The following is a 24,797-nucleotide window of genomic DNA, read 5'->3' on the forward strand; positions in this document are numbered from 1 at the left end:
GTCCAGGAAATCGTCCCTTTGTTTTTAGGAGAGCAATGGTGCACACTTTTTCTTTTATAAATTCCTCTCGACTTTCTACGTAAAAAGATATCGGGGCACAGTGGTACAAAAATTATTAGTTGTCGGGATGATTGAAAAAATTTTTTTAATAATAATTCATAAAGAATAATGATTTTATTGTACGCTGCAACGAACGTTTCAGACAATGCTTGTCGATTGCTACGCTACTTTTTAAATAACGAATGTGTTTTCGTTACGAGCACAAATACATCAACGTAGACGATTACGAAATTGCCATGCAGCGTTCGACCATCTCCAATAAAGATTTTACTCTCTTCTTTCTTCTTTTTCCTGTGTAACTAATAATTTTTCCATTTCATATTTTTCTATAACCGATAACAGAGTTATAACGCGAAACAATGGCTTAGTGCGCCCTGTTTGTCGATCTCTAGAGGATCACTTAGAGATGAGACGATTCTAATGTTGAGAATCTTAAATATCGGCAACAGCGTTGAAAATTTTCATTGTGTGATCAAGAGAAATTCCAGATTAAATAATAATTAGTAGATAATTTTGAATGGGCAAGAAACTTGGAAGATTTTAACTGGTCCTATTCGATTTTTAAGTATTCTAGTTCGCTTCCCATGTTTCACGTAATTTACATGATAAATGGCAAATCGTCGGGACGTTAACAAAGATCTATTTAATTCCTCAAATAACAAAAATTTATTATATTGCAAGATTTAGAAGTACATTTATGGTAAAGGAGAGAATTGTGCGCTGGGAACCTATCGCTAGCTGAAAACCGCTGTATAGTAGTCTGTCGCTACTACAGTAGTATACACTGATCCCTAGCAGACCATTTATCTTCTTTACCACATCTTTCTCTCTCTACCTTGCTCTTTTCTCTTTTATTTACTCTTTTATTTACTTTTTCTTTACTCCGCGTTCCTTTCAAAACAAAATATGCTACGTAGCTGTACTGATTCTGTAGTTGTACATGTATTTATTGTTAAAGGATCTTAATTATTAACCCATCGTTGTGTTCTATTTTTAGCGTAGATCGTATAGGAAGTAATTTCTTTTTAAGATATTACTCGACCTCCGTTTAAGCTGCTACAGTTTTATTCGGGGTATCAAAATAAATGGAACTCTATTTAGAATATTAAATCAACAACTACGATGTGAAAGTACACAACGAAAAATTGTTCAACTCGTTACGACTAAATCTCAAGCGTTCACGCAAACTCACAATTCCGCGTAATAACACTTTGATAACGCGGAGATTGTTTAGCGTGTTGCTCACACTAAACGTAGTTTCAAAAAGCTTCTTAACCGGAATGAAATGAAAATCTGTCGAGTCTTCCAACTGCGAGAAACGAAATTCCTTTCGTATTATCACGCGAAATAGTAACGATTAAATATCGGGTAAATCGTCGGAAATCGTCCAAAAATGACGCTATATAACAAAGATGAAAAACAATAAAACGATCAGATTTTCTCCAATTCAAATCACAATCTATCTGTTTCTACCAAATTTCATTTCGAAAAGCTTCCACGCGAAAGTACGTCGTTAATTCATCCTACGTATCGGAAAAACGATAATAAGTGGAAATTAATTTCCCATAAACGCGTCAGCATTCTCAGTATCAGAGTTTTCAACCACCGTTTCGTCTCAACCTCGCCGATCGAATAATCGACGATCCGCGCCAACCATCGATCCGATGTTGAGCGATAGACACGAAAAAAGAAAAGCGCGTTTGGCGAATAGAGCGAAGTTGCTACACGCCTTTGCTGAAACGCGTGTGGACAATGTGGTGCGCGATCGCCTGATGGGCCTCCGCGAACAACACAGTCGCCGGTGCTGTCCGTGTCGTAGTCGCAAGTTGGTGCGCGAGTATGCGTCTCTTCGTTGCCGTATCACGGCTGGATGATTTATTGGCCGCGGTGAAAATGCGTTTTCTCGCGGATAAATTCGTCGTAGCGTTAAACGCTTGGCTCGTTCGTCATTGGAAATTCATCGGTGTAACGGTAAATGGTCATAAACGCGCGGTAGATAGCCTGGTGTTTCGACGATGCTAAATTTACAAAGGAACTGGCCGATAACGCGGATAATTGAATTGCAAATTGCAGCTTCATACGTCTGATGATTAATAAACTGGACTAACGGCTAGACTTACCGAAACTAGTCGAGATGGCTGATTGTTAAGTTCTTTGGTCATGTCATATCGCGCGATCTCCATCGAGTACAATCGATCAACGGCCAGTGGGTTAAAGTTGAGAGAGAAATGAAAATTCGATAGCAAAGTGGAAAGGGAAAGGTTTGAATTCCACTTAAGCTCTGTGTTCAGTTTACTTTCGCTTTTAATTCCAATTCCAACCAAACAACCGCGCTAAATTCCTAACATCATCGACGTAATCAAGTAACCGCTGATCTAAGCGAACGATCAACCACTTTTACGTCGAAATAAAGGCGTCGATCGACCGCGAGAAAGGACGTTCGTACTTACGCGCCACGTGACCAACCAGCAAAGTTCGTTTCTCCCATACGCACACCGTCGCTCTTAACTCTTCGACACGCGAGAAGCGAATTTTAGCGATTGCTAAGTCGCCAGCGATAGCTAATTGCCTTTGTTCGATGTAAAAGGCAGAAGTTGGTAATCTGCAACTTGATCATCGAACGATTAACGTCAATTTTAATTCGAGCATAAGCATACCTTCTCGAGCTAAATAATTTCGTAGCCTGTAGAAAATAAAGAAAATGCCATGTCTTTGGATGTCGACGACGAACTGACAATCTCGGAATAGAAGTTTCAGCATTTCGTGGAAGCTGCTTGGTGCTTCCCATTCTACGCGGCGAGCGATATTTATCTCGTTTGAGTAGAGTTAAAGATAGTGGAATAGCGCGCAGCAATGTGAAAAGATTGGCGCACCGACGACCGAATATCGAAACGCGTCTCCACAAAAACCAAGAAACAGAAAACTTGGAAATTCCGTCGACCGATCGACAGTGTATCTTCCTCCCCTTTTCTCTTTTTCGCAAAATTACCTCGAGATTTAATTGACGTGTTACGTCTGTGAAAAATCGTCGCGGAAACATCGGAAAATACGTGGTTTGTACCCTGAAATAGTTAAACCATATTCCCCTGTGACGCAGACGTGTGCGTACGCAGCACGCGTATTACGATGAACGTTATGCGTGTACGCGTGTTTCAGCCAAGGTTTCGAACGTTAATGCTCGCCTTTGTCTACATCGTGGAATGTGTTCAGGGTTGTTGGTGAAATGTAGGGAGGAGCAGAGAGCGTTCCTGAACCAACGTGCACGCGCAACGCCTACCTTTGTCTGTAGCAGGGTACGAGCGTAGCCGGGGAGGAGCAGATCGGTCGTAGAGAGGCGATGTCCGTGCTCGAACACGGATAGAAACCACGGTTCCCTTGTTTTCCAATTAGAGAACCGGTACGACGCGTAGAACGGCGGAAGGTTGATTACCTGGACACGTGGGAGGACCGCTCGGAGCTGCGGCGAAAAAATTTTGTTACCACGTTGATCGATCCTGGATGGGGGAAACGGCGGGTGAAAAATATTTCGCACAGTTGCGTTCTGCGTTACTTCGATATTTGAACTCTATGCTGTACCTTTGAAAAGAAAAATATTATTATTATTATTATTGCAATAATATTCTATGTATAATTATAATTGCATGGCACTTTCTTAACGTGGGACACAGCTGCGAATTTTTAATTAACGTAAACGAATAATTGTGAATTATTATAATTACGATCATAAAGGAAAATATGGTTGTCGTTTTCTTAGAAAAAGGAAGAAGACTTTTGAGACAAGCTAATTAATACAATCGCGCCTCGATATCGCAGAAGAACTTTAATCTTCTGAGAAGAGTCGATCGAGCTTCTCTGCTCCCATGTAATCAAACTTAGTACGCTGGTAATCGCATTACCTTAACATCGCGAGACCTTATAACCCGCGTGTGTAGCTGGCATTAAGCGAGTTTTACCGGAATACCGAAAGGTTAGCGTGCATCGTGGCCACGCGTAGTGGAACACGTTTGTAAGGATAATTCGGTGACCCCTTGGAAACTCGATTTCACGATGCATCCGCCACAGAGTACAGTTATCAACGCAGACTGGTTCGCTTACGGTTTTTCACGGACGAAATCCTCCATCTACCGGATGGTCACGTTCGTTGAAATCGTTACGTCAGCTGCTAACCGGCTGATCGCATTGATCATTCTCGTCAGAGACACGCTTCCGTCACCGATGGAATTCGCTGACCTGGTTCGAGTGACTGACTTATCTAGCGCTGGATCTGTTACGTTGGCGGACAGCAACTGGCAAACGATCGATCGCCAAGGATATTCGAGATTCCAATCGAGCAGATAGCGCGTCGAGGATACTTGGATTAGGCGAAAGTTAAGTTCATTCGTTCGTGCTTGTATTTTTAGATGTAAATTTATTTTTATTCGCATTCGCTATCTTCTTTTAGGTGCGATAATTATTGTTATTGTTCGGTTCTTTCGGCAACAAGTGCGTTGTTCGTTGATTCTTGTGACTGGCGAGAAGGAGAAAGGACGAAATCCAACGATTCGTTAATTCTTCTACGATGTTCGATTAACAATAGAACTACCACACCAGTCAAATCGACTGGTTTTACAATTTTATTTTAAAATTCCTACTTTGTATTATATTTTTTTCTGCGATGATGTAATGACTTTCGCAACGATAATTAAAAGAATAATATGACGAATTTTATTTTCCTTTTTCATGTATTCAAACTGAAAATAATTTCGTAGCAAGGCTACTTATACCAATACCAGTGAAAATGACTGGTACTTGTCAAAGTGTAAAAGGGTGCTGCAATTTGTTTATCGAACCCCGATTAACCAGTTTCCTCGTTTTCTACAACTTGCCACACGTTTTTCAAATTTTTACCGCGTATCATTCGATATGACGATATCGGTTATCAGGAAAATTCCGGGTCGATCGCTGGATCGCCAGATGCTAACACTAGAAATACCACAGCAGTGAAAACGACTGGTTCTACAATTTTATAAATGTGTCAACCCTCGTTAGGGATCCCAGATGGATTAATAATACCAAAAATCTACTACATAACATGGAATTGCTTCTGTGAGAAAGCAATAAATCGATAAATATAAAAATATTCTATTATTAGGTATTTTTTAAAGACCAGTCATTTTCACTGGTTTTGCTAGAAATAGCTTTGTGTTAACCATCGGTAGTTCCAGTGTAAAACGTTAGGTTCGTTCGGTCGGAATATTCCAGGCGATGCTTCTACCAAGTTGAAATTTTACGTAAACGTATCGAATGCACAAAATCGAAACATTTAGAGCTGTTTTAGAAACTAACGTTTCGACAAGCTCCGGTGGAAATTGTGAAAAATTATCTACCTCGACGAGCCTGTCCATAAAAAAAGGAAAAGCCCGCGATATAGCAATTTCATCGCATAACAAAATGCCGCCAATAAATTTCTCATAACTAAATAAATCGTAAAGTTCTTATCTGAGAAATGTGTCTATAAAAATTGCCAAAGAATATTTCCACGAAGGAAGAGAAAATCCTTTATGAATTCACGGTATAGCGATTCTACCCCTATGTATAATAAAATTCCCAAACTCTTGCCGATTTTCATTTCAGCGTCGTATTATCTCCATCCCGCGAGTCGCGCATCTGCTCGTCGTTGAAATTCGGAAATTTTGGCTCTCGTCGGACATGAAATTTGCCGATTCGCCGGGACGCTGCGGCATTCGAACGAGGATACGAGACAGACACGGATAAAAGTGCGTGCAATGTGGATTTCCCTTGAAATCGGCAATTTAACAAGAAGCGAATTTCCCTGTGAAACTTTACAAATTTTCTTGAACCAACCGTCGTTGAAAATCGATCGATCTCACCAAGAAAAATAAAGAAATACAGAGCATCCAGTGCAGCAACTTGTAGCAGAAACATATAAAGCAATGCTATACGCTTGTACTCTCTTGACACGGAACAATTAAAATTCCAAAGTGGTTTGAGTCTTTTTTTTCCTTTTTTCAAAGTTCTCTTCAACGAAACAAAGGAACATTCAAATCGGAAATAAAAATTGCGCGTATCTCTGCTCGAATTCTCCGCATTTAATACGCCACAAACACTTGGTTAAGCAAGAATTAACAAACGAGAACGTGTAGCAAATACGCGAGTTAATCTTCGAGCGATTAGATTTCTCCGATGTACAAACGATCTTCGACTCTTTAAAAATTACTGTTTACGTTCGTATTACTCGCATGATGATCGACAGTATTAACAGTAAATTGATTCAACAGTAAGATGAAAATCCGACGACTATTTCGCTTTTCGTTCATCTTGCGCGCTGCGTCGAACGTTCGCTTTGTTTTCCATCGGACCACGGTTGAGGTAGACGAAAGTACGCGGCGCGCTTTCAGCCGGAAGACGAGACGATCCTCTTGTACGGCGAGCTGGCTGCACGAGAGACGCGACTGTCTCGATATTACAAAAGTTCGTCTGGACTGGATGGCGCAACGAGCAGCAAAGCCCGGTTTTCTTACGAGAGGAGAGATTGCGCCGAGGTTCGGGGTAATTTGCGAGAAACCGTCGGCTGCAACCGTTAAACAGGTATTTTTCGGCGGCTCCTAGTCGTCTTGAACGAACGTCGCTGATAGTTTCCTTGGGAGCATCGAACGTGCCAGTTTGTACCTTGGAACGGGTTACATCTCACGTACAGTGGCTCACGAAAGTATCGATTAACGTTCGTTGCCGAGACGTTTGTACGATTTTCTACCTTCCGTGGCGAAAGAAATTGAAAAAAAAACCTTTGTTTACTTGGTTTTATTATTACTATTGTTACTGTTATCGTTATTGTTATTGTTATAGGGATCGAGATCGTAAGTACAAAGCAGTAGGATATGTAGTAAGCATTAGGTTGTCCGAAAAGTGTCTTTCTTTTACAAACATGCCACTGCTTCGTTTCAGTTCGCCGCTGTAGCATATTAGCGAGCATTAAAATTCATGCGGTTGAGAATACACGAAGATCCGCTGAAACAACACGAAACAAGTCAAACCTTCCGTTCCAGACGCCACTTTGTACGTCCTTGCCGGCGAATCCCTTTGATCTTCTCGCAGACTCCACGTGCGCTTTCCGTCGTTGCTTTCAACGTCTTTAACGCGCCGAAACACTCGCGGCAAAGCACACAACGCGTCTTCGCCCGGTAATCCAAGCAAAAGTTAACTTGTTCGTTGCAGGACAACTCGGTCCTTTTACTAAAATCCTTTCCACCTATTTCGAAAGCTTTTCGTTCGCTTCTTACGGCGGACGTAGCGTTTGGTAATCGCGTAAATCGGCGTGGAGTGCGCATCGCGTTGTGGTTGCATGTAACAATCGCGTTACGTTTCACGGCGCGAGTTCCAGCCATTCGCCGTGGATCTAAATGCTGCGATAACCGCCGCTAGCGCAAGATTTAAGCGATGAAATTGTTTTTTGTATTTCTTGGTGTTTTTCACGGTATACTAAATATCAATACGTGTACAATTATCGAACAGGTATAATTACTTTGCGATCGGCCAATTCATTTCTTCGCTTCGTACTGGCATTTATTTTTTATTTTCTCGTGCGCGTCGAAGCGTAACGACGATATCGGTCGATCGAATTCGACGAAGCTCCTCGACGATAGCCATAAATTCCGCGTGCTCGATACGAACGAGGTGGAGCGATTTCCACTATGGAAATCGATCGAAAGGGAAATGGGTGACGCGTGGCAAAAGGAAACACGGCACAGCCTCCCCATGGGCTCGATCCAGCCACCGATTCATGCGACTGTATTTTTCATTCATGAATCTCTAGCTGCTCTTTCCACTGGAAACGTGGCACCGCGCGAAGAAATATATTTGTGGATTGAAAAGTAAACTAGGGTGAAATTCGTATTGGTTCGTGTAAAAAGGAATTGGAGATCGAGCTTTCTCCTGCTTCTTTTGCAACTCGTCTCGTCTTCCTCGCCTCTTCCGCGACCCAACGGTTTCCTCTAAATACTGGAACGGGTCACAGGGAATTTTTTATTCCTCGTGAACGACGCGTTCTGTATCTGCGCGAGCATTCGTCTATGTGTTAATTGAATTGCGTTTTATTTTCTTAGATATGGAGTTAGGTGTAGACCTTACAACGAAACGTCATATCGTAGTATTGGGCTGGCAACTAAGTGATTGCGGATTTTGTCATTGAGTGGTATCGACAAAACCCGCAATCACTTAGTTGCCAATTCATAGAACAGCCGGGCTAGTGGGAAAGTAGGTGGTTAAAAAATTAGCAATTGTCGGGAAATTTACAGGCGTCGTTTCTTTCGAGTCTCGGCTACGAGAATATACGAGACGACAGAATTTTCGAGCATTTGGAATAAAAATCGCGAAGAAAATGACGACTACGTGATTCAGGATTTACGATGCTAATACCTTACTGCGTGACAAATCTTATTCCGTGTTTAACGTTTCCTTTATATAATCCAAAAATGTATAAATACAATATAAATGAAAATAAACGAAATATAAATATAATCGGAAAATCCGTCGGAGGAAAATGGCAAGCGATCGACGCGTTATATGGAGAGAACGTAAAGATGGTAAAGTCGTTAGAGATACAAAGGAACGAGTCGTGATTACATTTTGCAAAGTGAAAGTGTAGTCGCGATCGGTGTTGGGACCGATGCATCATGTGTATTTCGCGCGAACTATATCTTCTTCGCCGAAGAATGCAAATGCCGGAGGTAAAATCTCGGCTATTGAATAAAAAACCGATATCCAAGGATTATGGAATGGAAGAAGGTTTCGTTTAAACGTCTCGAATTCGGCGTTTCAGCAAACTTCCATATTCCGCGGAATATTCTTTAAAATCCTCGTGCTCCACGTTCTTAGTTTCTTTTATTCTAGTTTCTGCGAAGCGGAGGCGATCCTCTGCCACGGTATGATAATACAGTCAGTCGTAAAAGTCTACGTACACCCCGTTAACATTTTGACTGCCACGCCGAAATCACATGATCCGCTCAGGACGCCACGGGGGTATTTTTATTATTCAAAGCATATAATGGCAAAATAATAATAAATTGATGATGTAAAACAACATTCTTCCCCAATGGACCGTTTATCTTATTGGTGGTCGCGGGTGACCACCGTGGCGCCTTGGTAACAGTTGATAGCGACGTATTATAACAAGGCTTCGTTTATTTCAACGAACCATTCGCGTTCGTTGTTTCATCGTAAGCAAAACGTGCAGAATGTATTGTTGAAACGTGTAGAAGATATTAGTAAACAGTATTTGCTCATTCTATATACAGGGTGGTTGGTAACTGGTGGTACAAGCGGAAAGGGGGTGATTCTACGCGAAAAAATAAGTCGAAAATATAGAATAAAAATTTTTCGTTTGAGGCTTTGTTTTCGAGAAAATCGACTTTGAATTTAATAGAATCTGGATTGCGAGCAATTGAAAGAAAAGATTATTGTAGCCTTTCATATTTTAAAACAATCGAATACGTTAGAAAATGTTCATAGAAATTTAATTAAAAGAGCAGAAGTATGTGTGGCAAAAACAAACTTAAACTGCGATAATATCCATCGAGACAACGATCTACAGTGAGATCCTTTATAACGAGACGCGATAAAGTGCACGCGTACCGAGCGAAGATTCAAAGTCGATTTTCTCGAAAACAAAGCCTCAAACGAAAAATTTTTATTCTATATTTTCGACTTCTTTTTTCGCGTAGAATCACCCCCTTTCCGCTTGTACCACCAGTTACCAACCACCCTGTATAATAGTAAGGTATGTTCACACTTCTAACTTCAATTATACGATTATAAAGCAGCATTTGCGATTATTTCCTAAGCTGTGTTTATAATAATATTCGTAGATTGCCCCTCAATGATATGGATGCAAACACAGTGCACCGTTAGACGCAAGATTTGTTCTCATTTTTTTTTATCGATGTTCTAATAAAGATGTTTAATTATTCAATGGGGCACTTTTTATTTCAAAGTATCTTCTATTTATCGGTTATATTCAAAACACCCAAACTGTGAATTTTCATACAATTTTTGCAATTGTAAGATCGAGCGCTCCGGTCACCAATGACCAACGTGGCAGTCAAAGTGTTGATGTAAAAATTCCGATAATTCAAGCCGATATTCGACGAACATGCCTTTCTAGCGGACAATGTGCGACGGCTCTATCGACTGGCCATCAAAGAGCTGCAATTAAGTAGAATAATCCTAAAGTCTGGCCGGTATAACAATGAAGCAGTTTCGGCTAAAGTTGCGTGCAGAAACGCGCGGATCAACAGTGTAGCTTGATGAAGTTAAGTGGTCGGTCGGTGGCAGGCTAATTAAGTTAGTTAGTTTGGAGGTTGGCTCGTAGGAGGCTGCGTTAACTTACCGAATGTTCAGAACGTGGGAAATGTTATTTATGACACTTTGAGGCCACCGCCCTTGTCAAACTGAAACTGCGAACTTCGCGTTCTATTTACGCCGAAGTCGAGTACAACGTGCAAAAGGCCAATTATTAAATGCGCGTCATTTTGAATATTAGTCGTCTATTTCCGTTTTTGCGAAGAATCTTTCAACGACAAATTTTAACAAATTTATCGATTGTGCGACATTTCGTCAACGATGCGAGAATCAGTGTCGTCTTGGAGCTTTATCGTTAATCAACTATCCGTCGCAACCTCTTTGAAAACTTTGAGAAGCAAAAAGTAAGCGACGACGAATATACTCGTCGAAGACGGAGCACTCGTGACTGTTATAACGTAGAACGAATTTGTAACGAAATGACCGTTTTATTTTTTAATTTTATTACCAACAGGGCTCGTCGTAACGCAAAATATTGCCATTTATTCTCGACGAGTATACTCGCGAAAAGCAGCTAAACGGTTAATGGCTCTGTTTCGTGAATTTCCTATAAATTGAAGTTACACGGCAGCCTGATTTTTGTGGGTGTTCCAACGATCCCTTCGTAGATGTTCGCAATTTCTATCGCATTTCGAGCAGCACTAGTCCCAAAGGATTTCACGGTAGACTGCAATTTTACGGGAATCGGGATCCTATCAGATTTTGGAAGATCGATCGGGTTGCGTAGAAATTCGAAATTTCTACTATCGAGTTCGAGCAGAGTCGCTTGCGAACAGTCAGGATAAGAATCGATAAAATAGCGTGAAATTTCTCGAGACAAATTATCTTCGTAGGAAAAATCCCATAAATGAAGAAACGCAGATTTCTTCCTTGACTCTCCGAATGATTTAAAAATTTTCTAAATCTCGTGATTTGCCGAGTAGTTGGAGTCGCGCGACTCTTCGAGATGGAAAAGCCCGTTCGATGTTCGTGGCGCAAAGTCCGGAAACTTAGGAAAGTGCGCGAAACTACGGGTAATAATGGAGAAAGTAGAGACGAAAGGCGATTCGCCCGACGATGTACGTCGCAGAGAGAATTCGTAGGTGGACGAAACGCGGCAAAGTTGCTCGAGGTGGTTGAAACGCGCACGGCCGGCCCAAGATCTCGTGGCTGGTGAATTTACCGAGTTAGCAGAAATCGCCGGAAGCTCTTGCCAGAGTCAAGATGGCAGCAAACTTGCCGCACACTTGGGCAAACTCGCCAGCCTGTACCGCGAAATAATTAATAGGCTATCGTTTAGGCCGAGGAACGCTCGTTTGTGTTGCCGGAAGTGACACTGCAATTTTTATGCATCTCGCGAGATCTTTCTGTATCCTGCGAGACTCGACTGCTGCTCGCAAGAGAGTAGCGAGAACTGCGAAATTTCGAGCGAGTTGACTGCAATGGGTGATTTAGGTCGATGGCGAAACAGTCTGAAGAGGATTTCACGGTACGATCCTTTGTTCTCGAGAAATCAATGTACCGAGTCTTCGAACAAGGCTAAGAATTCATTTCTTTAAAAAATGTGCCGATTTTAAAAAGCAAAAATTATTGGGTTGGCAACTATGTGATCGCGGATTTTGTCTTTACCAGCTAATGACAAAACCCGCAGTCGCTTTGTTGCCAACCCAATAGACACGAATATCGACTTTGTATCGCGAGAGAAGAAATTTTGTTTGCGTCTCGATTAGGGAACGAGCGAATGATCAAAGATTCAGGTCGCCGGGTTTCACAGTGCAAGCGCGATAATCCGCGATCGCGGGGAAAATTGACGCTCTTTGGCTTTCAGCGCTTGCAACGATCGTTTAATCGGCCGCATAAGCGACCAGGTAAATAGATGTCCTATCAGATTCTGTGTCACGAAAGCATGACACGCGAACACGTCTTGAATTAATACGTTACAAACTCAACAAACCGGGTGAGTGGCATTGATGGAAAACTTGGATCGAGACGATAAGCGAAAGCACGGAAGTACGCGCACAAACGCGGCTATCTCCGCGCTTATTCCAATGGCACGTGCAGGAAAGATCCGAATCTTCGTACAAACAACGCCCAGTCGTTTGTATTCTCTTATCGATATTCCTATAGATTTGTTTAAATTGCTAAATAATTACGCACTCTAATGCCTCAATTTGCAGTTTGTATCGTTCGCCTTCCTCTTCCCCTTCCTCTGTTTAACGTGAAATAAATTCCGAAAGCTATCCTTGTCTCTGATTGTGATGGAAGAAGATGTTTCTTCTTCACGAAGGTATTTTTGTTCCCGTGAAAGCTGAAATTTGTTGATTTTGGAGATTTAAAAGTGGCAGTTTGAGGATTTGGGAACCGAGCAATTGAGAAATTCGAAAGTTCGGGAATCAAATTTGCGTATCGGATATTTGAGTGACAGAAAGTTTGGTTATTCAGGTACTCGAGAGTTTGACGATTCGTAAGTTGGAAAAAGTCGTGAATTTGGTTACTTTTGCAATTTGAGAAATTAAAAGTTGGAAAGTTCAAACGTATGAAAAATTCGAAAAGCACGGAGATTCGAGAATCAGAGGTGGTGGAATTTTGTTTCGCCATACTCGCGCGTATTATTCTGTTTATCGAGACGTGATAAATAAAGGAAAGTATCAGGTGGTAGCAGCTAATACATCACTTCACTTCGCGTAACAATCCATCAAGCGGCTGAAAAAAGAAACAGACGAGACGGTCTTATTGTCACGCGACTTGCAGACGCGTAAAACCCGCTGTTCCTGTCGAGCTTGATGACCGCTTTTATGAATGAACGTATACGTCTTCGTTCATTTTTCTTGTTTCGTAAACCTGTCTCGTCGTATCTAAAAGAGATTCGTTCCCTCGCACACAGAAATTGATACTTTAAAAATTCTACTTAAAAATATTACGTAGACTGCCGACATCGTTTACACTCGAATATTTATTATTTCATAATTCGTTTGCCGATATTTTTAACAATTTTCTACGTGTGTTTTTACGACAATTTATTTATTGAAATTTGGAAATTTCAACGTAATCTTAGAAAAATAATCGTCGGAAATAGTAAAATGCATACCCGTCGCTGTATTCTTTGCGAATTCCAAGAAAAAAATGCTAAAAAAGCAGGCGAATCGATTCGATGGTTGGTACAAACCGAGGTAAAATAAACCTTTTGAAAAGTCTGGATTATTCGTTTCTACAGCTAATATTTATCGTACGTAAAATTTTTTAAGTAATAGTTCTCGAACGCGGTTTAAACATTGGGATAAAATTGCAAAAATTACGAACCTAAAGTGGCGAATGAAAAATTTAAAAGGTTTACGATATAACGTAGAATATTGTAACGAGGCAAATAACGCGAGAAAAAGGTGGGTAAGAAAGTTTGGAAAAATTGCAATTTAATATAAAATAGTCTGGCTGGCAGCGGATGAAAGAAAAGAAGCGTGTGGCTGTGTGCGCGCCGTCCCGAGATCATTAACGCGCGTGTTTGAAACAGTAGGCTACATATTTGCCGACGTTAGAACGAACTGGACATTTTTGCTTTCGATATGAAACACCTTTACGTTACCCCTTTCCACTCGTGCGGCGAATCACATAATTGTACAGGCGCAGAAATGAAGTTTCCTTTTACTCGAAATATATTCAGAAGGTGGATTATTAAAAGTGCGAAATAACGCGAAAGCTTGAAACTCGGTGAATATAGAAATTTGAAGAATTCAAAGATCGAAGGATCTAACAGTTGGTTAATTTGAGAATTCGAAAATTGGGAAATTGGAAAGTTCAGTGATTTAAAAACTGTGGAATGTTTAGAAATTGGAAAATTAGGAAAATTAGGAAATTGAATCAATTCGAAGCTGGAAGTTCTAGAAATTGGAAGTTGGAAATTGGAAAGTAGAAAAATTCAATCGCTGCAAAGCTGGAATGTTTGGAAATTGAAAATTGGAAAATAGAAAAATTCAATCGCTGCAAAGCTGGAATGTTTGGAAACTGGAAATTGGAAAATAGAAAAATTCAATCGCCTCAAAGCTGGAATGTTTGAAAATTGGAAAATTCAATTGCCTCAAAGCTGGAATGTTTGGAAATTGGAAAATTGAAAAATTCAATCGCCTCGAAGCTGGAACGTTTGGAAATTGGAAGTTGTAAATTGGAAAATTCAATCGCCTCAAAGCTGGAATGTTTGGAAATTGGAAAATAGAAAAATTCAATCGCTGCAAAGTTGGAATATTTGGAAATTGGAAATTGGAAAATTGAAAAATTCAATCACCTCCAAGCTGGAATGTTTGGAAATTGGAAAATTGAAAAATTCAATCGCCTCGAAGCTGGAATGTTTGGAAATTGGAAGTTGTAAATTGGAAAATTCAATCGCCTCAAAGCTGGAATGTTTGGAAATTGGAAAATAGAAAAATTCAATCGCTGCAAAGTTGGAATATTTGGAAATTGGAAATTGGAAAATAGAAAAATTCAATCGCCTCGAAGCTGGAATGTTTGGAAATTGGAAAATTGAAAAATTCAATCGCTGCAAAGCAGGAATGTTTGGAAATTGGAAAATGAAGAAATTTAGTCCCTTTGAAGCTAGAAAATTCGACAATTGGATAATTTCGAAATTCGATAATCCGGAGAATAGAACGTAGAGGAATTCTGTTTGCCTGAAACTAGGGAATTGTGAAGATTCAACGATCCTCGAATCGGAAGATCAGAATTAGAAACTAAAAAATTCAAAAGTTAGAAAACGTAAACCGCGAGAGTCTGAATACGTGAAGTCGAGATCTACCGTATGCTTTTCGTGATCGTTTCGACGCATATATACAGCAACCAGCAAGTACTTGCATTATGCGCGAAAGAAGCGTGCGATTTATCGAGAAACGTATTCATTAAGGAAGAAAACAGGCACGAGTGTCGCTCGACCTCGTTACGGGTCGTGCAATTACGTTAGGACTCTCTTGCATTCTTGAAAATGTAGGAAATTGAAGGAACGAAGTGGAGGATGGGCGGAACAGGTCGGAGAAGCCTCCATTAAATTCATCTTCGCCCCCGTAAAAAGCTCTTGTCTCCCTCGATACAATTTCCGTCGAAGCGTGCAGCCATTCGCAGTCACGGCCCGCTGAATTTCAAGTTTTAGTTTCTAAAAGAAGAACGAAGTGACCTATTTTTTCTGCCGAATCGGATACACCCTGGTGCCACCCCTTAATTAATAACCGCGAAAACGTACCGCGTATTCTCCTGTTGAATACATTCACGCGTACCTACGTTTCCATACGTACACTCCTGTAGAGATCGTGTGATTTTCGTGGAGTGGATATTACAAACGGAAATGAGTATCTGCTGTCTTTTGTACCTTGCTTCTCGAACAGGGAATGTTGATTTTTATTCCAAAACAATGGAGTTTTCTGTGAGAGGTTTTAGCCAGCAACTTTCATTAATGTCTCGGCTGCTTTTTGTATATTAAGTTCTTCCGTTTAAAACGTATGTGCATGTGAATTTTTGCCTTTAATTTACAAAAATAACGTTCATTTAAAGAAAAACCATTTACAAAAAACATAATGAAAAGAAGCATTCCGGTCCTCATTTGGAACCACGGAAAAAATAAGCCAAACGCGTTAATCGACAAGAGCCAAACGAACGCAGTCTGCTTCGTTTAACCGGTTAGCTGTTTCCGACGAGTATACTCGTCATGTAAAGAATATAAAACGATCATTTCATTGCAACAAACATTATAACAACCACGCGTCACTCTGTGTCTGACGAGTATACTCGTCGTCGCTTATTTCTCGTCACACGTTTCAAGTACACGATTTTCAAAGTTTTCTGACAGGTAGCAACAGCCTGATTCTATTTTTCTAAATTCTAAATTTTCCTAATTCTATTCTAATTCTAATTTCTCAATTCTACTTTTTCGACATTTTTAACGCTACGAGGATAAGTACGCTTACATCCTCGAGATTAGGAGAATAATAGCCGAGGAGGAATCGCGAAAGGAGGAAACGAGGGCAGATGATGGACCTGCTGAAAGTCTGCTCTCTCTCTTTCACCTCGAGTTAAGTGTAGTTAGCAGTCGAGAAGCGGTTTCGATTAGCCAGCTCGTTGAACTCATGCCTCGACGAGGCGACGATCGACGTCGCGACGCGGCGATGGTCCTGCGAGGATTCCATCCTGTCTCTTCTTCCCTTCCCCCCTCCTCCATCCTTTTTCGTCCCTCTCCTTTTCTCCACACCCCTTTAGAACCACAGGCATTCGACGTCGCGTTCGTCTGGCGATGATCTACGACGACGTGAACCGTTCGATGCTGAAATCGGAGGCGACTGTTTCGTTGAAATTCACCTTCGTTTCTTCTCTCGTTAATATCGCCTCTTTCTCCTTATCTTTTCTTCCTTTCCCACTGCGTTTCGTTGGTGAAGATGCTCCACCTATGGCTGAAGGAAATCGTCGCATCGATTATCGGATAAGCGTAGTTTACAGACGCGTGCGCGACGTTACGAGGAAACCAGAGGAGAACGACGTGACAGGCAGTAGATTTTTCTAAAATTAATGTAACCGATGCCGCAAGAGATTACGCTACTGCGATTCGATCGAATCCGCACGAGGACGAACGCGGAGCTTTTTGAAACACAACGCTAACTTTCTACGTTCCTGCGACGTTCAAACTGTTGCGCGTGCAATATCGTCGCCTCTAACCTCTTCGTCCTCTCGTTTGTTTTCAGACTTTTCTTCTGCGAAAAACAGGAGCAAAAGGAGAGCAGAGGCGGGACGAGAAGAGCTGGAAATTCGAAAAGACGACGCAGAGAACGGGTGTACCGACGTGTCGCAAGGTGAGTCGCGCAACGTAGCGTGCATTTTAAGGAATTCCCCGGACGAAAGCTTTTCTACCTTTCTCTCTCTTCCTCTCTTACACACTGATTTACTGGTACACGTCGGAGAGAAAGACAGCGCTAACAAACTCCAGCGAAATTTCGCTTATGACATAGTTTTTCGCTGAAGCTACGTGTTTGCAGACGGCTTATTCCTCCCCGTCGTCCGTCTTTTGTAAACACGTTCCTCCCCGAATCCACTGACGCGGTTGCACACCCTCTTTCCGTTGCATAACGCGTGATTTTACAACAACCTTGCTTTATTTCGGCCCGAGGTTAACGACTCGAGTATTTCCATGCTTTTGCCTTCTTCTAAATACGATTGAGGATCGCTTTGCAGAGAACACGTTGCAAAATCGAGAAGCTTCGATCTTTTTATTGGAAAATGTTCTACGTGCCAACGAGAATTGTAGTGGCACTCGACAGCAAACTTTCCAACGATTTCTGTCCCGTGGACCACGAAAATACTTCAACCACTGAATACTTCTCCAAGCAATTTAAGTGCAATTTTCCATTCTAAATAGTTATTGACATCGATAATGCTTGAAGATGGTGTGGCAACGCGCTTTCTAGAAAAATACGAGCACAGTATAGAACCTCGTTTGTCCGGACAGTTCGGATAATCGAGTTTGTTTCATTCGTTCCGACGGTCTTTGGTTTCGCCATGCTAACGATGGACATTCGGTGTCATCGTCACAGATGGTGACGATAATTTGACATTAATTGTTTGGAATTTTGAGTGGCGGACCGTTTACGGCACGGACAGGCCCATTCCCTTCTTTAAGAAATTCTAAATTACATGACCTCCCCAAGCTGTGAACCTAATGACTCCGAGGTCAGATAAAAAACCCCGGGGAAGGATCAGCCGGAAGGACACGATGAACAGACGAAACCCAACGACTGGTAGGGAGAATCAGCAACGTAGGAGGACAGTTCATCGTCAGACATCGTACCGTGCGGGTGAAATACTTCACTCTCAACAGGATCTTACCACCGCCGTGTTCATAACATCAAACGTTACTTTTATACAACAAGTGCAAATACAGTGCTAGATTACTCTAACACTCGGTCTATTAAACCTCCTCCATCCTGAGCATTAATTCATTCGAGGTACGCGATATCGACCGATCGGTTTGACCTGACCGGTTGCTCTTTAGTCGATAATTCGCAACAATTAGAAAATGGAATTTTGTTATTCTTTCTCGCGTGGCCCAAGCCGCGGATCAAAATTCAAACTTATTTAAGATAACACGGTCCATCGAACGCTCCGATTTTTCTCAACGAGATTCCATCGTCCGAACGTCATCCAACTGCAACCCACTCGAACGCAAAATCTAAGACGAACCTAGTTTAACAGTAACTTGAATATCGACCAAGTTTCGACGACGAAATACCGAGCCAGGTATCCAACGACCAATTGTCCGCTGAATAATCCCAAATCTGAAAAAGAATTCTTTTCGCGTCTTGGACGTATTGCGAAGATCTGGCGCGTACTATGTTCGTGAATCAAATCGGAAAATGAACAACCGTCGAACAGATACGTAGTTGGTTATTCATGCGCACGACGTGTAACGGAAGCGGTTCTCGAATCATTGAAATCAGCAGAAGGCAGAACGTGCGATCGGTTTGTCAGCGTGTTCGTGTGATCCGGACACATGTACACGGCGTATATCGGTACACGTAACGTGGACGAGTATCGCGCGAGATACGAACCGTGTATGCTCGTGTCGTCTTTATTCCGCTGGCTCGGCTCGACAGGGCTGTGTATCTGAGTCTCCGCATCTAATAATAAACGGGTCGAGCATTGTTGGAAAATGGGTCGAACGCGACGGCATCTACCGATGTATCGAACGTACACCGAGACACGTGCATGTGTGTGCGCGTGTTCGTGCATGGATGCAAGAGATGCAGAGCAGACCGCTTGCATAATGTTACCACCCCGCCATCCTCGAGCTGTCCGAAGCGTGACACGTGCCGAAGCGAATGAATGCTTTCAGGAATCGGCACAGTTTCGAACTTGGAGAGAACAAGTCGCGAATACGGTGTCCTATGTATGCACGCCATCGCCCATAAATCACGAAACGCTTGGTACACTTACAACGGACATCAATTTCTCCATCTAACGTTTATTTCGATTTTCGAATTGCACGAGTGGATTGCACGATATTAGGATCTCGATTATTAGCTCCGTGTTTTGTATTGTATTATCCGCGAAGAAATTTATTTTATTCGCATGCGGGAACATGATCGTCAGCTGTTTATCCAGCGTTGTATCATTTTACGCCTTTCGGGTGTAAGAGGTTGGATTAAATTAGGCTGAATTAGGTGAAGCCTTAAATTAGGTAAGTCGAGAGATCAAATATTGCCGGGGCTGCGAGTGTCTAGGGTGTCGTGAAATAACGTGGAATGTAGTCTCGATAATTAATTTTACATACTCGTGACAGGTAATTTCATGGAAATGTTGAAGTAGAAACGCGCATGGTCTTAAACGAACCACGTGAATTTGAGAAATTGAATTACACCGTTTAATGGATATCTGTTAATCGCAAGGAAAATTAGATTGTATCGGTTGTTGTGCTTAAATTTTATTACAAAACGTAAATGGTAGTTGAGATTCGAACTGAAAAGGGACGACAAATATGTAATTTCCGCTCGAACGTTTCAATTTGCAATTCAATTTTTTGTTTTCAAGCTTCGACTTTTTAATTGCTAATTCTTTTTCAAGCCTTTGTTTCTTAATTATCGGTTTTGTTCGATGATTCTGACAGAAATATGTAACGTCAGGTTAATTTAATTTATCGCATCGAATGATACGTCCATGAGTTTAATTCTCTTGTTACAAATCAATCTAATTTATTAAGTGCTTTTGTCCTGTACCGTCGGTATGCACAGTACTACGCGTTATGTCAACTTGCAACCACTGTACATCCTTAGTCTACCGAACTTCCATTTCCTCGACAGCTAAACTTGTCAAATTCTAATACAAACACCACTGTATACCGCGTTGTTGCGATTAATTAAAGTCGCAGAGCACTATGTAGGTTCCTTCAACTTGCCGCTACACTAAATCCCCAATTCATGAAATTTCAATTTTCTCCTAGAGACTGAACTTGTCAAACCCCAACGCACGTACTATCACTTCGCCTCGATTAATTAAAATCACGCAGGACCACGTTCCGCCAATTTTCTACCACTGCGAGTCCTTCGTTTATCAAATTTCGATTCCATCGCGGTAATTAAATTTCCTACGTTTCGATGCGTTCCTTACGTTATATCTAAATACATCGATAATATTTCCATACATCCCTTTAATTCTCTCCTTCTCTGGATCTTCCATTCGCGCAATTTCAATTTTACTTGCTTGACGCCACTACGAATCACCATAAAAAGTATAAATACAACATTGAAATTTTCATCCGCAAAATGAAACAAAGATTAGGTTGAATTTGATACGAGAAATTTCGTTAATTACATAGGGAAGAAGCTCGCCGATTTCGAAGACCTTGAAACATTTTGCCAAGCTTTTGGCCTTCGTTTTCGACATATTCGCAAAGAAGCTTCGATCAAATCTAGTTTTTGCACCTTATTCTGAGATGTACGCGGATGTCCGTATTTTTACATAGACCAATGTAAACGTAAACTGCAATTATATCGATGCTAATCATCTTCGACATAAATTAGAAAAAATAAATCAACTGGCTATAGCTCGGATCAGAAGAACGTCGCCAACGCTGGACGTAATTTCGTTGGATTTTTTAAGTGCACGATAAACTCCATTATTAACGTCTAATTATTATTTATGCACGAGTACTGTACCACCAAACGCGCTTCTGCGTACAACTCAAGAACTAAGAACGTGCGTGGTTATTATTAGGTTACGTGTGAGGGACGTGTATACATATTTGCTGACCCTAATTATTAGCATGCACATGACGAGCAGACCGATAAGACATATTGCGACATTTCCTCTGTCAATGGATTCATTGAAAGTTATTTCACGCTGGCATTGCCATTAGACGGCCGGATACTGTAACTCATTCATTTTTCTGTTTTATTAACATTAACCAGGTAGCTGTTTGTGACGACTACACTGCGTGAAAAGTAGTTAGAATTTGCTGTTTATATTATAACAGCTACGCGTACTCTACGTTCGACGAGTGTACTCGTCGATGCTTACTTTTTACGACACGTTTCAGGCAGGCGCTTTTCGAAATTTTCAAAAATAGCTAGCTGCTTAAAGCTGATCGTCTCTCGTCAACGAGTTAACTTTACGTTTGACAATATAAAAGCGCGCCTGAATAAAGCGCGCTCCTAACGCAATAAATTGCATCCAAGCTTTCTATCTAATATCTAAAGAAACTACGTCCGAGCGGCGGTAAAAGGCACGGGAAATTTCGCAACGTTGACTTGCACGCCGTATTTCGAGGTCATCGAGATCATCCAGCTGTCCCGTTTGAAGCGGATCGCGCAATTATCTGCTAAACTACTGCTTATCAAAAGACACCATTCTAACCGAAACTTGCTTCGTTTCGAGAGGAACATCTTGCGACGATCCCAAATCTCGTCCAAGTGAACGTGTCTTCGAGACTTCAAGGCGACTATCATTTTTTTCCTTTTTAATGGGACTGCATCTTTTTATTCGAACGACCATTCCGCGACCAATTCACCGACCCAAATATGTTGATGTTCCAAGGTCGTTTATCGGCTTTGAAAACTTCCCTCGGTCGGATTACGTTAGGTCTAATCTTCCCTATAATCTCGCTCGTCCTTTCACGTAAATAGTCCATTGGAATACGCGTTGCTCTCTGTTTTACCTTTCCCACTGCGAATTCCAACCCCTAAAAACGTGTTCGTGATGTTTTTCCGCCTCGGTCCACCCTGGCGACAAAATCACGTCGACCACGACGATCGCCGAGAAGGGGAGCGACCTGGTGGATGGAGCAGCCAGTGGCGAGGGTAACCGTTTCGTTGAAAGCCACAAATCCAAGTGTCGCGCGTGGGCGACGCGATAAATTTGATCGCGAGGGGCGGCTGCTAAAGATCGGCCAGCCCGGTTTCGATAATATAGGTGGAAGCCACCGCAAATCCAACTGCACGGCCAAACTGTCGCGATAAATCTACGTTTATCTGTTCTATAAGGGACAATCAGTCGAGGAAGACAGTGAAATAGGAAACGACCGGTGGTTTCTCGCCTTTGAACCACTTTAATAACTTCATTCTCGTATTCTCGATTAAACGGACGAGAACGAACAAACGAGTGGGAATAATCCGTGAGAAAGACCGCTGATAAAAGAATAATAAGAATGGCCAATAGTGTACAACATATATTAGGTTGTCCGGAAAGTGTCTTTCTTTCGCAAACGTGTCTTTGACAACAGTGCTGCTTCATATTAATATTGTGGCTTTTTTAATATTAAATTCCTCCGATTTATTTTGATAAATTTTCGACTGCTTTTATTCGTTACAGCACTTCTGCAATATTTTATAATTTTCCAAATGGTAATCGTTATAAAAATATTTAAGATATGAGAAGTCGCTGTACCAAGAACATATGGGTCGTCCGGAAAGTGTCTTTCTTTCGCAAACGTGTCTTTGACAACAGTGCTGCTTCGTATTAATACTGTGGCTTTTTTATCATTAAATTCCTCCGATTTATTTTGATAAATTTTCGACTGCTTTTATTTGTTACAACAGTCCTGAAATATTTTATAATTTTTCGGATGGTAATTGTTATAAAGATATTTAAGATATGAGAAGTCGCTGTACCAAGAACATATGGGTCGTCCGGAAAGTGTCTTTCTTTCGCAAACGTGTCTTTGACAACAGTGCTGCTTCGTATTAATACTGTGGCTTTTTTAATATTAAATTCCTCCGATTTATTTTGATAAATTTTCGACTGCTTTTATTTGTTACAGCACTTCTGCAATATTTTATAATTTTCCAAATGGTAATCGTTATAAAAATATTTAAGATATGAGAAGTCGCTGTACCAAGAACATATGGGTCGTCCGGAAAGTGTCTTTCTTTCGCAAACGTGTCTTTGACAACAGTGCACCTTCATACAAACCAAGTCTGTGAAATGTCACGGTGTTTATCTCAATAGCATAAAACGGATCGTACGTAATTCGAGAAAATAATATGAAACAAAAAACATTGTGCGTCTATTACTTCCTATTATTATTTTCGAAAGACGTAATAGTTGGTGGATTATAATAGCGAGAGGTTGCTTGGCAATAAATTTCCGGTGTAATTGTTTCGTTTCCCTTTCTGTTTCTTTTTTTATTTTCGGTGGGCGGTTTTCTTTTCGCAAGATTTATCGCGCCACGCGCTGACGTCAGATTTTTTCGTCTTTATTCAAAGGATAAACCGAGAAATATACGAGTCTAGTAGAATCAGTACCGATCGGTATTTCATCGATTTATTCGATCTCGTCAGATAAGGTACATCGTTAATGTTCGATTCTCAAGAAACAAGCGACTCGTTTCCATGAGTTCGCTCGACTTGAAATTAAAATTCTACGTTTGTCTAACTTTATCGTTCGATTGATCAATTTCTCAATCTTCGTTAGTAGAAGAATTCACGTAAAGTTAGACGAACGAATGAAATATCAACGAACGTTGGCGTTAACAAATGTCTCTCGCTGCTCAACTTGCGGACAGATTATTCAAAGTGGTTGACGAAATTATTCGTATTATCATATTTTGGTAAACCTTTGACTTGGTGCATTGCTCTTATAGTTTGCTCTTGTAATTTCTACGTGCATTCTCAGATTTGTTTTAAACCTGTTCGATGCGGTGATAAGCAAACCGCGGATTTTTACGCAATTTCGTACGTTAACAAACATAGGATATAGCCAAAGAAAGGAAGAATCTACGCAAAGGTTTATTTCATCCATTAAACGTTACAACAAGCACACTTCATTTTGCACACTGGCCATATTTCTGCATGTTACGGTGCGTGATGTGGCGTGTAATTACAGCGCTAATGAAGCTTCGCATGAAGCTTCGCGTGATTTTGTCAAATCATTGTTCGTTATATCGCTTGTAATATACACATAAAAATCGTCTGCTTGTGCAAATACGTTCGCGAGCCACTGTGTGTCACGTAATTCAGCTTGAGATTAAACGTAGTCGAACTTTTTTCTAACGCAATTGCTTAACTTCCAAGTCGTAAAATTTCGCAACGACGCCTACGCCAGACACACCATATACACAAGAAGAGAAAAGAGAAGAATGAGGAGCAGGGAGGGAGGGAGTTGGAAGTAAACGACACATCTGTTACAAACTCCCGGGTCGTTTCCTTGACTTAAATTTCGACTAAGAAACGGAGGCAAGAATTTGAAACTGTGCCCAGTCCCACTGGATGCTGACCTCGTTCGTCACTGCATAAGTTACACGCGAAACACAGTTGGTCAAATACTCTCTGCCTTTGCTACTTCCGTGTACTCGGTGCACGATGAATCCTGACGAGCAAGAAAATTGCTTTTTAGTAAGTTTGGTAACTGCACGAAGGATATAATCCCCAAAGACGCAATCTGTGCCGTTG

General features: G+C 41.2%; 1 protein-coding gene across 6 annotated transcripts in view; it reads left to right on the forward strand.

Moving 5' to 3' along the window:
- LOC126921230 (ankyrin repeat domain-containing protein 50-like) overlaps positions 1–24,797 on the forward strand; it is a 222,538-nt gene that overhangs the window by 132,085 nt on the left and 65,656 nt on the right. For all 6 annotated transcript variants that reach the window (XM_050732598.1, XM_050732599.1, XM_050732592.1 and 3 more), the window contains one exon: positions 17,106–17,213. The gene's annotated coding sequence lies outside the window, so the exon portion shown is untranslated. The remainder of the gene's footprint in view (positions 1–17,105; positions 17,214–24,797) is intronic.

Source organism: Bombus affinis, chromosome 10 (assembly GCF_024516045.1).
Source record: "Bombus affinis isolate iyBomAffi1 chromosome 10, iyBomAffi1.2, whole genome shotgun sequence".
NCBI classification, from domain to species: domain Eukaryota; kingdom Metazoa; phylum Arthropoda; class Insecta; order Hymenoptera; family Apidae; genus Bombus; species Bombus affinis.